General features: G+C 41.3%; 1 pseudogene; it reads right to left on the reverse strand.

Moving 5' to 3' along the window:
- Positions 1-439: 439 nt before the first annotated feature.
- On the reverse strand, positions 440-6,745 carry LOC145113651 (UDP-glycosyltransferase 90A1 pseudogene; annotated as a pseudogene).
- Between the last annotated feature and the right edge of the window lie 1,194 nt (positions 6,746-7,939).

Genomic DNA, 7,939 nt, shown 5'->3' on the forward strand with positions numbered 1-7,939 from the left:
TAGAAATATTAAATAATAATTTGGTAAAAGTTATTATTTTAACTATATAATTCTATTCTCGCACAACGCGCGGAGATTCGTCTAGTGACATTATCAAACTCAGCAACTTAAATAAAACGACACGTGTCGTAAGTGTGACATGTGCCATCAACTTATATTAAACCATGCAAAAGACATTAGAGAAATTTTGAAAAAATATCCTAAAATGAGTTTCACTTTGTTGGACTTTATGATGCAAGACTTTATGATTATTTTTCTAGTTCTTAAAGAACTATAACTAATTAGCTTTAGGCAGGTGAAAATATTTAGTGATTACTAGCACTAATTACGCAATACATAAATATAGCATACGAAGCATATATATGAAATATGAAATTATATAGCTCCATATACTATTTATATTACAATAATCGTTGTGAAAACGAAAGTCCAAACACTTCTAAATCGTCGAATGCATATGTCCACAAACGTGATTGATCAACGAGTCTAACGTTCGCCATGATGATCCTCCTTCTTTCATTGCATCATACGCACTTTCCTTCACCTCCTTCACCCTCTTCCTCACCCTTCTACCACCCTCCCCTTCCATCAATTCCACCACCTTCCTCTCCACCTCCTCCGCCCCCACAATCCCACGCGCCACCATCCCCCTTGGCCACGCTCGTAGCCCAATCCCAATCTCCTCCACCACCATCCTCGCATTCAGGTGCTGCTCCGCTATCATCGGCATTGCCAACACCGCCACACCTGCACACATGCTCTCCAACATCGAGTTCCACCCACAATGACTCAGAAAACCATGAACGATTTCATGATTCAAAATCTCCACCTGGTCCACCCATTCCGTCACCACCTTCCCCCTCCCCTTCACCCTCTCCTCGAACCCATCTTCGATCAACATCAACTGCTTAGATTTTATCACCCACATGAAGCTTACGTTCGACCGTTCTAACCCAACAACCACCTCACGTAACTGCTCCGGCGTGGCCTCTGCCTGTGAGCCAAACGACACGTATAACATCGGTTCGTTTGCTGTGAGTTTCGCGTCGAGCCACTGGACCCAAGTTGGCTTTTCCACGAACCTTTCCGGTCCGGGTGGCTTGGCTACACAGAGAGGTCCCACACACCACGGTTTAGGTGCGTAATTTTGGTTCCAGTAATCAACGAACTCTGGTTCGAGCTCGTAAAAGCTGTTAACCACTATTGAGAATAATTCAGAAATTATTATCATTTATGCACGTTTTATTTTAGCATTTCAAGTTATGAATAAATCAAGCCATGTTGGAATTGAGAGTCCGAGTCTTTAGTAGTAGTGCAGGTCGTTTCCTGCTTTCTAGCTTAGTTTCTCTTAAAATGTTCAGGAAAAGTGTACGTTGAGTTTTTATCTAAAACATAAGTTCAAAGAAGCATGAAGCTTTAACCTCTCCCCTGTTGTTCTTTTCTTTGATTTATTGCTGTTTCCAATTGAGTGAGGTTTGTGAAAAAACCTACATTTGGTATCAGAGCGAATCTGGTGAGGTTCTCGTGAAGAGATGACAGGAAACACGAGTGGAAATGGCAATGGCCAGAAAGAAGGGCAAGTTACTCTTCACTATCCGATGCTTTCAAGAGAGAACTACGCCGCGTGGGCGATTAAGATGAAGGTGTTCATGATGGCTCAGTGTGTGTGGGAAGCAATTGAGCCCAGAACGGCGAATATAGTGATAGATCCCAAGAAAGATATGATGGCATTGGCGGCCATTTATCAGAGCATTCTTGAAGATCTATTGTTGTCTCTTTCTGATAAGAAATCTGCAAAGGAGGCGTGGGAAGCGCTGAAGATTATGTTCATGGGTGCAGATCAAGTGAAGACGGCGAGAATTCAGACGTTGAAGGCTGAGTTCGAATCGCTGAATATGAAGGAAACAGAGGGTGTCGATGAATTCACTGCGAAGGTGAATAACATCGTGAGTACCATGCGAGCATTGGGCGATTCAATTGAAGAATCGTACGTCGTGAAGAAGGTGTTGAGAGCCGTCCCCAGCAAATTCCTTCAAATTGCATCAATACTTGAGCAATTTGGGGATTTGGAAAAGATGACTGTTGAAAAGGTGATCGGTAGACTCAAGGCTCATGAAGAGCGTATGAAGGGCCATGGTGAAAGTGACGATCGAAAACTTCTCCTGACGCACCAAGAGTGGTCAGAGAGAAATAAGAAGAAGGAGAATGACTCGAAATCAAAATCGAGTCGTGGTGGTTCAAGTGGATTTCGAGGACGAGGCAGAGGTCGCGGAAGAAAAAGCGGCGGACGAGGTGGTCGTGGAAGAGGTTCACACTACCAGAAAGATGGGGGACGTGGCACCTCAAATAATCAAGATAAAAGCAGGGTACAATGTTATAATTGTCAGGAGTATGGACACTATGCCGTAGAATGCTCGAATCCAAGGCGTGAGAGAAGTCATGAGAACAATCTGGTCCAAGATTGCAATGACAATGAACCAACGCTACTACTGGCTTCATTCGATGACGAAAGGATCTTTCTAAATGAAGAAAAGGTGTTTCCAGAGTTAAGAAACACGAAGGGGGCGGTAAAACAATCGAGTCTCTGGTATCTTGACACAGGAGCCAGTAATCATATGACAGGTGACAAAGATAAGTTTCAAGAGCTAAACGAGTCAGTTCAGGGCTACGTGAAGTTTGGAAATGAAACGAGAGTAAGGATTGAAGGCAAGGGCTCTATCGTGTTCAAATGCAAAAATGGTGATCAAAGAAAACTCAGTGAGGTGTACTATATTCCAGACTTATGTAGTAACATCATAAGTCTGGGACAGCTAGCAGAAGGTGGTGACGAAATCAAGATAAAAGACCCGTTCTTGTGGGTTCATGACACTATGGAAAGCTGTTAATGAAGGTAAGAAGGTCACCAAATCGCCTTTATAAGATAGAGTTGGAAGAGATCAGCTCCATGTGTCTATCTGCTTGAGTAAATAATCCAACTTGGCTGTGGCATATAAGAATGGGGCATATAAATTTCAACTCTTTGAAATGTATGTCAGAAAAGAAGATGATTGAAGGAATGCCAACTCTAGATGTTCCTACACAGCCATGTGAAGGGTGTTTATCAGGAAAACAAGTGAGGAAGCCTTTCCCTTCTCAATCGAATTACAGAGCTAAGGAGAGACTCGAACTGATTCATGGTGACTTATGCGGACCAGTGTCACCGCCCACTCCCTCTGGAAACAAGTACTTCATGTTACTCGTAGATGACTTCAGTAGAGTCATGTGGGTCTATCTTTTAAAAACTAAAGATGAAGCTCTGCAAGTGTTCAAGAACTTCAGAAATCTAGTAGAAAATGAAACGGGAGAGAAGGTGAATGTACTTAGAACTGATCGTGGTGGCGAATTCTTATCGAATAAGTTCACGAACTATTGTAATGAGACAGGGTTGCAGAGGCATTACACTTCCCCATACTCTCCACAGCAGAATGGGGTGGTGGAGAGAAGAAATCGAACCATACTGGAGATGGTTAGGTGCAATCTAAGAACAATGGAGATGCCGGATGTGTTATGGGGCGAAGCAGTAAGTCACTCCATTTAGGTGTTAAACAGAGCTCACACAAAAGCCTTGAAAGAAGAAACCCCATATGAGATGTGGACCGGAAGAAAACCCAATGTCGAACATTTGAGAGTGTTTGGGTGCGTCGCTCATATGAAAATCGCAAAAGGCCATCTGAAGAAACTTGACAATCAAAGCATGAAGCTGGTTCATCTCGGAATCGAAAAGGGAACAAAAGCTTATCGGTTACTGGACCCAGACACCGGTAAAATGTACGTGAGTAGAGATGTTTTTTCGAGGAACACCAGAGATGGATATGGGAGAAGAATGCGAAAGTGAAGGAGACGCCGGGAATGTCCTTCACCGTTGAAGGTTTCAATTTTGATGATGATTATGTTGATGAAGAAGAGTCGGAGCCGGTAACACCACAACAAGAGAATGAGGCTTCTCAAACAGACAGTGACTGGGCTGAAAACACCGGGCCCATTAACTCGCCGGCTGATTCCCAAATAAGCCCACATAGCGTTCCATTTAACCTAGCGGGTACACCAGATGCTCCACCATCACCGATCCCTCCGATCCCTCCGATCCCATCTCCATCCACAGCATCGAGTTCCACAGGTGGTGGTGCTCCGAAACGATATCGCCTACTCAAAGACTTGTACGATCAAACAGAAGAAATGGAGGAGATTGAAGAACTATTGATGATACGCAACGACGACAAGCTAACCTCATACACAGAAGCCAGTAAGCGAAGGGATTGGATCGATGCGATGGATGCCGAAATAACATCAATTGAGAAGAATAAGACATGGAGATTGGTCGATCTTCCCAAGAATCGAAAGGCAATTGGATTAAGATGGGTCTACAAAGTGAAGAAAGCCCCGAATGGAAAGATTGTGAAGTATAAAGCGAGAATTGTGGCGAAGGGGTATGCTCAAAAACAAGGGGTTGATTACGAAGAAGTATTCGCACCAGTGGCCAGAATCGAAACTGTTCGAGCGATTCTAGCACTCGCAGGTATAAACGGATGGGGCGTTCATCACCTCGACGTCAAATCGGCATTTCTAAACGACACACTAGAAGAAGAAGTCTATGTGACTCAACCTGAGGGTTTTTTCAAGAAAGAAGAAGCGAATAAGGTGTACAGACTCACAAAAGCCCTATATGGCCTAAAGCAAGCGCCTAGGGCGTGGAATGCCTGCTTAGATAATCACTTGAAGAATCTAGGATTCGCAAGGTGTGCGCAAGAATACTCTGTTTACATGAAGAAAGAAAGAGGTAACATTCTTATCATTGGTGTCTATGTCGATGATCTGATAGTCACAGAGGATTGTCAAATGAGTATTCGAGCTTTCAAGAATGATATGAAAGCAAAATTTGAAATGAGTGACCTCGGTCTGTTGAGTTATTATTTGGGAATGGAGGTGAGCCAAAGGGAGACTGGGATATCATTGAAATAGGAAGCTTATGCCAGGAAGCTCTTGATGAAGACACGAATGCAAGACTGTAATCCTACGAAGAGTCCCATGGAGCACAAGCTAAAATTGACTAGAGATGGTGGCGGAGAACTGGTAAATCCCACAGAATACAGAAGTTTGGTTGGAGACCTAAGGTACTTAACTCATACTCGACCTGATATTACCTTTGCTGTGGGAGTGGTAAGTAGGTTTATGGAGAAGCCAACAGAGCAGCACTTGCAGGCTGTAAAGGGTATTCTAAGGTATGTGAAGGGAACCCTGAATCATGGTTTATGCTACACTAGAAGCAAGGATGAAGTCACAGTTACAGGATACTCAGACAGTGACCTGGCCAATGACGTGGTGGATAGAAAGAGTACAGGGGGGATGACATTTTACATGAACAACAAATTGATCACTTGGGCATCCCAAAAACAGCGTGTTGTTGCCCTATCATCCTGTGAAGCGGAGTTTATAGCTGCAACAATGGCAGCTTGTCAGGGAATTTGGTTGAGACGCTTATTGACAGAGATAACCAAGCAAAAGGTCCCGCCTGTCACTCTATATGTTGATAATCAGTCAGCCTTGGATTTGATGAGGAATCTGGTGTTCCATGGGCGTAGCAAACACATAGACATACGATACCACTTCATCAGGGACTGTGTAGAGAAAGGTGAGATCATAGTCAACTATGTGTGCAGCAAAGAGCAGAAAGCAGACATCTTGACCAAAGCAATGGCAAAGACAAAGCATGAAGAAATGAAGGCTTTGATTGGAGTTAAAAAGGTATGAAATTTCTGAATTAAGGGGGAAAATATTGAGAATAATTCTGAAATTATTATCATTTATGCACGTTTTATTTTAGCATTTCAAGTTCTGAATAAATCAAGCCATGTTGGCATTGAGAGTCCGAGTCTTTAGTAGTAGTGGAGGTCGTTTCCTGCTTTCTAGTTTAGTTTCTCTTTAAATGTTTAGGAAAAGTGTACGTTGAGTTTTTATCTAAAGCATAAGTTCAAAGAAGCGTGAAGCTTTAACCTCTCCCCTGTTGTTCTTTTCTTTGATTTATTGCTGTTTCCAATTGAGTGAGGTTTGTGAAAAAACCTACAACCACCATGCCATGGCTCTTGGCTATAGACTCATGCTGCCTAAGGATAAACTCCAGCGCTGGACCTTTTGGGTTGAGCTCGTTAAACGGTGGTTCAAAGTCGTTCCTTGTTAACTTGAGTCGAGGGAAGTTTGGAACAGGAAACGGCTCGTCATCGGAACTAACCGCTGCATGTGGCTTGAACTTGGCCATGATATTACATATGGCCGTGGAAAAGTTGTTGATTCCGTAGAAAACTAAACGGGGGATGCCTAGCTTATCGGCGGAGTCTTGTGTCCACATTAGAAACCCATCGGAGATTATGCAGGTGACCGGCGGCAGACTCCGGATGACTTCTTCAAATCTAGGCTGGAGTTTTTCTGTCGCTTCCACGAAACTAATGAAAGAAGTCATAGACGGTAGTTTGTCGGTAACTTCTACTCCGGGAGGGACACCGACAATGTTATCCGGGAAGGGGATGTCTATGATGGAGATGGAGTCGTTCTTGACGGTGGCTCGAATGGTGGAGTGGTTGGCGGGGGTGGTAATTATGGTGACGGAGATATGGCGATCGGAGAGGATGCGGGAAAGGTAGAGGAGGGGGATGGTATGGCCTTGAGACATGAACGGAAATATGACGAAATGTGGGGTTGAAGAAATCGTCATTTTTAGACTTTAGTGCGGTACTCACAGATGAATGGCAGATTTATAGAAGAAGTGTAGGGGGGGGGGGCAATTTCGTGATATAAATGGAAAAATTGTGATTAGAATATCAAGCAGTTCATAAAATCACGTGATCTTGCATGAGTCTACCGTTTCTTGACCGGAAAATGAGTTAAGGAAATCGTTCAAAAAATCATGTTTTGTTTTTTTTAAGAAAACTCAACGAACTTAATTTTTGTCTAAAAAAACCAAACTAAGTTATATTTTTGTTAACTCTATGGAAGTCAAAGGTGGATTATTAATTACCATATCAGGAAAATGACTTGTGAGACTAACATAGTTTCCATACCATTCAAAAAACACCAATCATGTTTTGTTTTTTTTTAAAGAAAACTCAATGGACTTAACTTTTTAAATAGACAAAACATGATTGAAATTTTTTGAACAGTTTGGAAACTTTGTTGGATTTTTTTTAGAGAAAATGTTAAGTTCATTGGGTTTCTTGAATAGATAAAACATGATTAAAGTTTTTTGAACGGTTTGGAAACTTCGTTGGCCGTGTAAGTTATTTTCCATTTCTTAATTGTTGTTTTAGCTACGCGACTTGGCAGCACCATAACAAATTATTATAGCGTTTGATTAGACTAGAAAAAAACACAATAAGACATAAAATTTACTGTATTAGTGTATTACCCTTTTAGAAAAAGTAAAACTTCATTTAATACACGTACCTTTAAAATTAACAATTTTTTTTAAAACGATATTTAAAATCCTATCGATTAAAACAATTTTTAATACCAAATAATCGATCACGTCAACTACTTAATCTAACTCGCCAATAATTTAACAAATCAGAACAAATATTATGAAGAAAAGCTACAAAATTAAGAAAAAAAGAAGAGTTAAAACGATTTGGGTCGTAAGTATAAGTACATTTGTTTCTTTTTTGTTATTTATTTGGAGATGTACAGAGGTGTCAATCATATTTTTGTTTAAAATTGCCATCATCAATCTTTCGTTTGCTTAGGAAGTTCAAAAAATTAAATAATTAAACAACATTATATACCCCAACTTATAGAGAATAAATAAACAAAAGGATAATTTTTTTATCGCGGGAAAAGGAAGAGTGGTAATTTGTGTACAGATTCTCGAGAAATTTGATGACTAATCATTCCCTAAATTAAAATTTGAAAAGTT

This window comes from Lactuca virosa, chromosome 1, assembly GCF_052849685.1.
Source record: "Lactuca virosa cultivar CGN04683 chromosome 1, Lactuca_virosa_CGN04683_v6, whole genome shotgun sequence".
Classification (NCBI taxonomy): Eukaryota; Viridiplantae; Streptophyta; class Magnoliopsida; order Asterales; family Asteraceae; genus Lactuca; species Lactuca virosa.